Here is a 9,840-nt window from a genome sequence, read left to right as displayed (position 1 = left end):
CCTACATTATTTGCTTCAACTTTATGGCAAATATGGAAAAATTGGAATGAGATGGTATTCAATAATTCTAGATCTTCCCCGGATTCAATCATTCACAGAAGCATCACCTGAGAGCGTTATTATTCTGAAAGTCATACTATTGCCTTACATTCTCGGGAACCTAACTCCAGACTCGCTCATTGGCTTCGACCTCAGGAAGGTTGGGTTGTTTTAAATAAATCGAGTGGGATCACTCAACCTTTACAACTCGACCTGTGGGCTCTTCTAATTGGTATCCAACTTGCATGGGGATATGGCTTTAAGAAACTAGTGATACAATTGGACAATAAAGAAGTGATAAAACTCCTTCAAAACCCAAATGCTCAGCTGAGCTCAAATTCACTTGTTGGTGCCATTAATAGAAGGAAATGGTGTTTGAACCTTTACGAACATTAAAAATTCATTTAATCATTAGGTAAGTTACTTCGTACGAAACTAAGAATTAGAATGATGTGAAAAATACATATAAGAAAATTTTGAAATACCCCGATTGAAAGAAAACAAATACATTCTATTAAATTAACTTCACTTTCACACTTTAACTTTGTTGAATCACCCTCCACATATGTATCTTTATTCACTATTCACATTCAAAGCTCCTTCATTTTTGACAACTTACGGTTCTAAATCCATTTTGGGAGCACATGTTTTTACTGCATCTTCCACAGTCAGGAAGATCTTATCTTCCCCTATCATTTCATGAAACTTTGAGGCATGGAGCTTGTCAAACACAACTGGCCCTGGATTTGCCAAAACAAGCTGCAAAACAATGGATTTTGCATAAATTAATAAACCCAACTTTTTATTCGAGTTCAATGTTTGAGCTTCTTTTTTATACTAGGTTACCTTAACATCCCTCTTCTCAAGGCTTCTCAATAATTCTTCCATGGCATGGATGCCACTAGTGTCAATGTTAGTAACAGCTGATCAAAGAATGTAAAGTTCGTAAGAAACAGTTCTTATCGTAATAAGCTCGATCAATGAACCAGATACGAAAATTGAATATTTTTTACGTGACATTTCCACGACCAGATACTGAATTCTGGGTTGGGAGTTTTCTTTCAGTTTCTCTTCTTCATCCATCAGCCATCTCAAAATCCTGCAAGAAACTTGAACTTTAGGAATGTGTATATTTGGACAGAGTTCATTTCCTTTTAGTACTTCATTTATGTGGAAAAGCTAACCTTTCTTTTATATAGTTGGAGTTGGAAAAGTAAATTGCCGAATCAACTCTAACAATGAGGGTGCCTGGAATTTTTGCTGCATCAGGGTATTGACGGATGTTCCTATAAACCGTCGTCCTCGGAAGCTTTCCGAGAACCGCCGTTCGAGGTCTCGTAACTTGTAAGAGGATTTTGGCGAACGATATCGAAACCTGTTGCAACAATAAATGGATCATTTAGGTGGATGTAGTAAATAGATTGAAACTTGGGATATGTGGCAACAATCTCCATGAATTCCTCACCGCAATTAGTAGGCCTATCTCAACTGAAGAGAAAACCACACCAAAGAAGGCTCCCATACAAGCAACAAAGTCGAATTTATCGATCTTCCATATCAGAGACATTGCTTCAATGTCAATTAAGCTAATCACTGCAGATATAATGATGGAAGCTAGTATTGCATTTGGAGTGTACTTGAATAATGGAGTTATGAGTTCCAATGTTAGTAGCACAACACCAGACATCACTATATTAGATACCGCCGTATGGCATCCGGCCATGTAGTTTACTGCCGAGCGAGAAAAGGACCCTGCACGAGTATTTTAGGCGATAAATATCAAAATGATTTTATAAACAGAGAATAGATTCGGATGCACCGCCTTTCTGTTTTCTTACCTGTGGCCACGTAACAAGATGTCATCGACCTGATGATATTCATTGTTCCTAATGCTATCATTTCTTTGTTTCCATCCAACTGCTAGTCCTTCATGGAAGCAAATGTTCTTCCAATTGCTACAGCTTCCTTAATGATAAAAGATGTAGTGATTAGAACCAAAATCTCCTTGAGCCAAATCAAAGGAATAAGGGGTCGAATTCGCATACCGTTAATGCTATCATACCCGCTAGAACACCGATCCTGAAACCTTTAGCAAGATATTCTCCAGAGAAAAATATTTCATCCACAGATGGAGGGTTGATTCCCTTCCTGATATGTTTTACCTGAAGATAACATTATGCAAAATGGATCTTCATTATTTTTCCTTTGTTCAAAGCTTGAAGATAATCAAACAGAAGAATGGGTTGTACATACAATCTGAACACTGTGCTTGTCGGCTCGTGTGATGTACACGAAAAAGGTGGAGAGGACGACAGAAATCATTGGTGCAATTGCTGGCACCCAAAATAGTTTCTTCTTCTTTTTCCCCTGCTCAGTTTTATGCAGCATCATCAGATAACATTAGCAGACTTCGTACATAATTGATGAAAGAAAGGATTATGATCTTACAATGTATTTTGCAACCAAAAGGAAGGCAAGGAAGGACAGTCCTATTAGTATAGTTTGCCAATTCCACTGTAAAACAAAGTTTCCATTAGGATTAGCCAAATTCAGAACATGTTTGATGCCACAAAATTTAAAGAATCTCAAATGTAAGATAATACTAGTCACTTACACCATGATGTGCTGCATGGAAAACCGAGCGCATGACGGAGACAATATCAGTTTTCTTTGTAAATTTTTTTACTCCGAGAAGACCTTTAAGTTGTTGAAGGGCAATGGTGACAGCGGCACCAGCCATGAAGCCAACAATGGCAGCGTGAGATAAGAAATCTATCAAGAACCCCAGCCTGAAATCAATCACACCATTCATTTAGCACATATGATGAGTAAAAAGATATTTGATGAATCATAAGACACTGGCTTTATTACCTGAAAAATCCAAGTGTGGCTTGAGTGACACCAGCAAAGAATGTAGCTGTGAACGCAAGGCGCCGGTAATCCAACGGATTTTTAGACGGATCAATCTCGTTCTGCAGGAGAGTACCAAGCAAGAGAGACACCACGGCCACCGGTCCAATGGCGATATCCCGTGAGCTTCCCATGAATGCGTAAATAAGAGGTGGAACAAAGCTACTATCTGCAATGCAATACGAAAATCAGTACAATTCCCTCACGTTTCCACCATTAAAAAGAATCTTATAATGTAGAAAGGTGCTTACATAAACCATATTGGGGAAGCAGATAGGCGAGCCTTCCATATCCAATGTCCTGATGTAAATCAAAAGATATCAGAAACAAAAAGCAAAAAAATAAAAAAATAAACTTCAATTACATTATCTGAAACATTGTTTATACCTGCGGAATGCAAAGACTTGCAATAGTAAGTCCAGCAATGAAGTCACCTTTGAATTTAGAAAGGCTATAGTGCCTTCCCCATTCAAGAATAGGAAACACTGCCTGTAATCCGAGTACAAACTTTCTTGACCTCGGTTGATCCTTGAAATTGCGTAAAGGATCGTCAGAAAAGAAAGTTTCCTTCACAATGCATCCAATTTCTGTCAGCAGGGTCTTCTTAGGAGGGTTTCCCACCTTGTGAACATATGTCGAATTCTCCGAGCCATGACGCGATGAAGAAACACTAATAACATCAATCTCCATGTTGCCAAGCTCATCGGTGACACGCTTACTCATTATATAACCTACATGAACATGATTTGAACAATTTTTCATAAGAAAACCAGTAAAGAAAATGCATTTGAAACCAAAGACTCGCTAAATATACTAACTTAAAAGGGCCTGTATATTGTACAATGCAGCTAATTGGTGACCATATAACAGAAGAAGAGAGGCAAAGAAGGTCTAAATAGAGCCTGCAATGGAGAAAAAAGGGGCAGAGTTCCCCATTTATACAAGTGCAAGGAGAGCAATATTAGTCAACTGTTTAGCGTCAAAAAGGGATTTCTCATCAGTTGCAAGACAATGAACCTACCTCTAAGTCATTCTACATTCATAAACCCCAAGAAGTTGAATATAAATGAGGCTAAATCCCATGAACACGTGGAACTAAACAATTTGTTTTGGTATTGTTTGAAAGGGGTCATTAATTACATGTATATTATCAACATAAATTATCCATTAACGGTTTGACTTTGTGAATTAGTGCTAATTTGCTAAGGCCTAGAGTCATATAGCCAACATTATGTCTTCTCCTACAACAAAAAGAGAAAAAAAAGGGCTTTAAATAACGTGGTTTATATTTAGTTTCAGATTTGAATAAGTAAAGAAAATCACTGGCATTTTCTATTCTCCGACCTCCACCATCCTTAGTGGTTTCCCCTTTTCAAGAACTCGAGACTGTGACACATATACTTCATCAAGAATTTTTCCTTGGTTAAAGAACGATACTGTTCATTAATTATTCCATGTACATTTTCTGTTCCATGAAAGACTAGTTTTTTAAGGTTTGATATTGTCTCTAATGTTCGAATTTATATTTTTTTTAATGTAATATTATGTCTTATAGTTACATCGAACACCTACACAACAACAAAGTGTCTATATTTGAAGCAACAAACAGTTCTTCCTACATATATCATCAAACAGGTAAAAGGAACACAACAACAAACTAGACTTGAACGGATGCATGATTTTATCTTAGGGTGAATTTATAAAATTTTAGGAGGATGAATATTTAAAGTTTTACATGGACAAAAACAGATTATCAATAAAAATATAAAAAAATGTTTAAAATATACTAGAATTTAGAATTTCCAAGAGCGAAACAACAATAAACAAAGTAAAACAAAGAGTTCTTTATGCTGTAATATTATCAAACAGGTAAGAAAGTAAAACTGGGTTTCTACTAAGCTTTTCAAAAAAACAATCATAAAACGAGAATCTTATTGTTCTTTCATCATCGTATGAACTCTGGAGCATCACCGCAAATGAAAGCGACTACAACCCCACAATTCTCAAAATAAAAAATAAAAAATCAGCCAAATTAAAGATATTGTTCTTGTTCAGTTTTGATTCAGCACACAACCACCATCCATAGTGAAATCATCATGCCAAGTTGCCAACCCATAAATAATTAAAACAAAAATATATGTACAAGTGACGAAGTCAAATGAAGAGTTCAAGAAAGTAGTTTAACTTACATTGCACAAAGCTTGCATATCATCATCACCATCATCATAGATTGCTTTCTGGGTTTCAACTGTAGAATATACTAATGTCTCAGTGGAGAGATCATGAGGGAAAATTGAAAGAGGAGATTGAGGATCAAACCAAATCTATATTCGTTGAATCTGAGACAAATAGAGAGAGAGATTCAGTTGAACTTTCTTTCCTTTCTTTCTTCTTTACATTTCTTTATAAATCTCTGTAGTTTTGATGAATAATTAGAGAAGCATGCAAAATTAACAGATGAAATAAAATGAAAATGTTTAATGCTTTAATAGGGTTATTCACCAAACTAAGAAACGATTCACTCATGAAAATAATCTTGCTTAATATACTTTTTTAGGTCCCTAAATTATATGTTAAATTTACTTTTGGCGCCTAAAGAATTTCTTTATTAAAAATATATGTCTAATATTTTCTTCGTTACACTTTTAGCAGTATACCGTTAAAAAATTCTTAAGTGACACGTGTCACGTTTACATAATTTTTAAAAAATATATTATTTAAAAATATTTTCTGAAAAAAATCTAAACGTGACATGTGTCACTTAATGATTTTTTTAACAATAAGTATTTAAAAGTGTAACGGATAAAACATTAGGTAGGGATGGCAGTATGACCCGAACCCGACCGGGAAACCCGAAACCCGGTCAAGTTCGGGTCGGGTTCGGGATCGGGGATTTTTTTCGGGAATTTGTTCGGGTCGGGTTCGGGTTCGGGGCAAGGTATCCCGCCCCAACTTGCCCCGATTATATATTTATATATATAATATTTTATATTTTTTATATTAATTATATATATATATATAATATTTTATATTTGTTTATTAATTATATATAAAATATTTTTTGGGTTCGGGTTTGGGTATAATATTTCGGGTCGGGTTCGGGGACGGGGCAAAAAAAATCTCCGACGGGGCGGCCCGATAAAAAACCTGTCGGGGATCGGGTCGGGGTCGGGGATGGGGATTCATTTCGGGGTCGGGGTCGGGGCGAGCAAAACCCGCTCCGAACCCGACCCGTTGCCATTCCTAACATTAGGCACCTATTTTTAACGAAAATTTTTTTAAGCACCAAAAATCAATTTGAAATATAATTTATACACTAAAAGTGTATTATGCCTAATCTCAATAAAAGAATTTAATATATATATGTTTTTATTTTGAATCATAGTTAATCTCAATGATCATGGTGTAAACAATCTGAATTAAATGTTGCCTACAATCTACAATTATACGGTTGATGGTTAGACAGCTGTTCTCTAGAATAATTTTATTAATTTTAAATAATATTTTGAAGGTATATTAATTGTGTAATTTAATATCTTTATATCAATCAAAACTTGACTAATTTTAACCTGTATTATTTCCAGCTTTCAAAGCACGTAAGCTAAACCAAAAGTTAAAATAAGAAATTGAAAATTAAATAAGGGCTGGTTGCTGGGTTAATGTTGCAAACTCCCCTGGATATAAATAGGAAAATAAATATTTTAATATAGTCTACTTTTGATATCCTTTTTTTATACTTTACAAAATAATGTTATTTGAATTTGAGTATTTAAATGAAATGTCAGCCTTTATCACTTAAACTCATATCATTTAGGTGAAATATACCTTCACATGGGGGATAAATCAAGGGAGTTGACGAGGACGGTTATATATTATAAGAAATAAAATTTTAGTGACATTTAATTGTGACATTGAAAAATTTATTGTAGAAAATAAGTTATTTGTAACAAAAATTATTTATTTATTTTTGAAATAAGTAATTGTGATTTATTTTTGTTGGGTCAATTATTATGTAATAATTGCGACAATTTTAAAGTAACTCACAAGTAACTCATAACTAATAGTGTTTTATTGTGATAAGAGTAAGTTGTCATTATCAATTAGTCACGAATAAAATGCTCAAATCGGTGTTACCTTAGTTTTCAACTAGAAGATTGCAATAGTTACAACAAATTAAGTAGTCAATATTATTATTCATAATTATGACGAAAATATTATGTTATTAGTCTTAGTTATTGATTTGTGTTGATAAAATTATTTTTGTTGCTATTGAAGTGAATAAATGTGTCGTATTTTTATTTGGTCATTATAAACTTTGGCTGTGTCAGTTGATCTTCAATTATGATTACTTTTTTCTTCGAAAAAATTGATTAGTTTTTATATGTAATTTATGATCTTGATTGACATATATGTGAATTTTGTAAACGCATTATTAGTACTTTGTTTTTTAATTTAGAACTTCCACTACAAGGATTAATACATTTTCAAATATTTTTATTTTATTTTATTTTATAAAATATAATTTAAGGACACTAGTTTTGTTTTAAGTTTAAATCTTTATATTTATATGTTTATATTTTAAAATCAACCTATTTATTTTTATAGTTTTCTTCTACGAATGTATTTTATATGAGAAATCATAGAAAACTTAATTAAATTATAATAATAATAATTAATATTATAATTAATATATTTTTATAAAATAAATAAAATTAATTCTAATAATAGTTTAAATATTATTTTCCTTATCAAAAATAAATATTTCTTTCTTAGCATAATGGTTAATCATTGCACGCTTTCCTTGAAGGTCTAAGGTTCAATCATATTAAAAATCATATATTATATTAATTAAAAAAACATGTGGAACCATGAGACACTAGATCTCTTAAGCAAATTGGGTTGAGAGCGTTGTCCTTACTTATGTAGTATTCTATTCACATTAGTTGATTAATAAATCAAATATTGGTGGTGGTGGTTATTGTTACAAGTATAACAATCAGAGACGAAAAAGAAAAAAAAATATTTTTATTAACAAATAAAAGGGTACAATTTAGAGTAAAGAACTCAAATGTCGACAGAATAATGAATTGAAAACTAGTTAAGGCATGTAGCTACATAGTGTTCTTAAGACAGAATTTCGGTCATTCATTTATGCTCAAGATATTTGATCATTTGTCTCCCATGATACAATAATAAGATGATCAGCGTACAGTAGCTCAATTGCAAAGATCACAAACTATATCTTACCTAAGACTATCGCTGAAAACTAGAGAAGAAGAAAAGAGTTTTTTTAGTTGTGTTTAACCTAGTAAGTTTACATGGTATTTATAGAATTTCTCATAGGAGAAGGACTGGAAAACATATTCTTAAAAGTAAGGTCATTAATGAGTATCCTAATAAATTCGAAAGTAATCAATTAATACCTCATTTAATCAAATATTTGAATAAAAGGAAATCATATAATGTCCTTTTTAATTTAAACTATTCAAAAAGGTATGTCACATTTAAGAAAAATATTTAATTCATAGTGGCTAAAATATCCACATGCCATTGAAGGTCCCGACCGATCCAAAATTTCGCGTCGCTGACATTGTACGGGTACGCCCCTAACCTCGATAGATTCAAAAAGCTTGGATTTGAACCCCCTACGCTTGCGCGCGAGGTACAATCTTAACTCAAGTCATTCAATGACTAGCAAGTGGGTTAGTGTGTATACCATTCTCATGCTTGTTGTCAGCCAATGTGGGATATGGGTTTTCCCATTTTCCTTACACGGCACAATTCACATACACCCTACTTTGAGCATCAATTTCTCATTCATCGCTTAATCATTTTGAGCATATGATATATCGTTGTAAAGATATCATGGATTATAATATGAATCAGTAAATTCAATATTCGAATCTCTACCTTTACCCTTAGAAAATATGCCTCAGAATTATCAATTTATCATAAATTTTTCAACAATCCCTCATATGAATGAAATTGATGATTTTATCAAAATATTTTGACTCGATGTGGTGATAGAACCTACAAACAATAGTTGCAAAGGATACGTAGGTGCCCTCCTTTTAACCTTTCTTTATTATAGTATATTTACTTTATTGACTAACCAGTAGACGTGATGTCCTTGAACTATTTTTTCTTTTATGTAAATGATGATATACTTCACACAATTGTCTTTCTGACAAGTATATTAGTTCTCATGGGTATGTCTATATAGCTGTGAACATCGCTTGGTTTTGTAAGAGTTTGAAAGAACTATGCACTATAGTCTCCTTGAAGCGACCCCACTTCACTCTCATATAGTTGACTTATGTTTCTCAGCTCACCAAAGTACATAATTTTCATTAAAAGCATTGCTTAGCCTATACCACTGTAATCATTGTTTACATCATAAGAACGAAATCAGGATTAGAAACCCCTATAGTGACTGTACACAGCTTATGTAATTAGGTTGTTCCTTTGAACCTAGATTTAGGGATCTCCTATCAACAAGGTAGGGTTTTCTTTAGATAACACCTTTAATTTTCATGGGCTTTAGTCTCAGTCCTTTAGATGTTTCTTAACTTGGTCTCGATTTAACCCCTTGGTTAGTAAATATGCGATATTATCCTTTGATCTTACAAAATAAATAGAGATAACTCCATTTGAGATCAATTGTCTAATGGCATTACATCGACGATGCATATGTCTTAATTTACCGTTATACATGAAATTATGTTCTCTAACAATTATTGCTTAATTTTCACAATATATGCATATTGTATGAACATGTTTCACTCATTCAGGTATATCCTCAAGAAAGTATCGAAGCCGCTATGCTTCTTCTCTATATTTTTCAGGAGCAATAAACTCGGACTTCATTATGGATCGAGTTATAATCGTTTG

At 33.2% G+C, this 9,840-nt stretch overlaps 1 pseudogene; it reads right to left on the bottom strand.

The window, feature by feature from the left end:
• Positions 1–621: 621 nt before the first annotated feature.
• Positions 622–3,672, bottom strand: LOC120132182 (annotated as a pseudogene).
• Positions 3,673–9,840: the final 6,168 nt, after the last annotated feature.

This window comes from Hibiscus syriacus, unplaced genomic scaffold (genome assembly GCF_006381635.1).
Source record: "Hibiscus syriacus cultivar Baekdansim isolate YM2019G1 unplaced genomic scaffold, ASM638163v2 tig00001713_pilon, whole genome shotgun sequence".
Lineage (NCBI taxonomy): Eukaryota > Viridiplantae > Streptophyta > Magnoliopsida > Malvales > Malvaceae > Hibiscus > Hibiscus syriacus.
The sequence above is the reverse complement of the archived record's forward strand: the minus strand, read 5'-3'. Positions and strand labels throughout refer to the sequence as shown.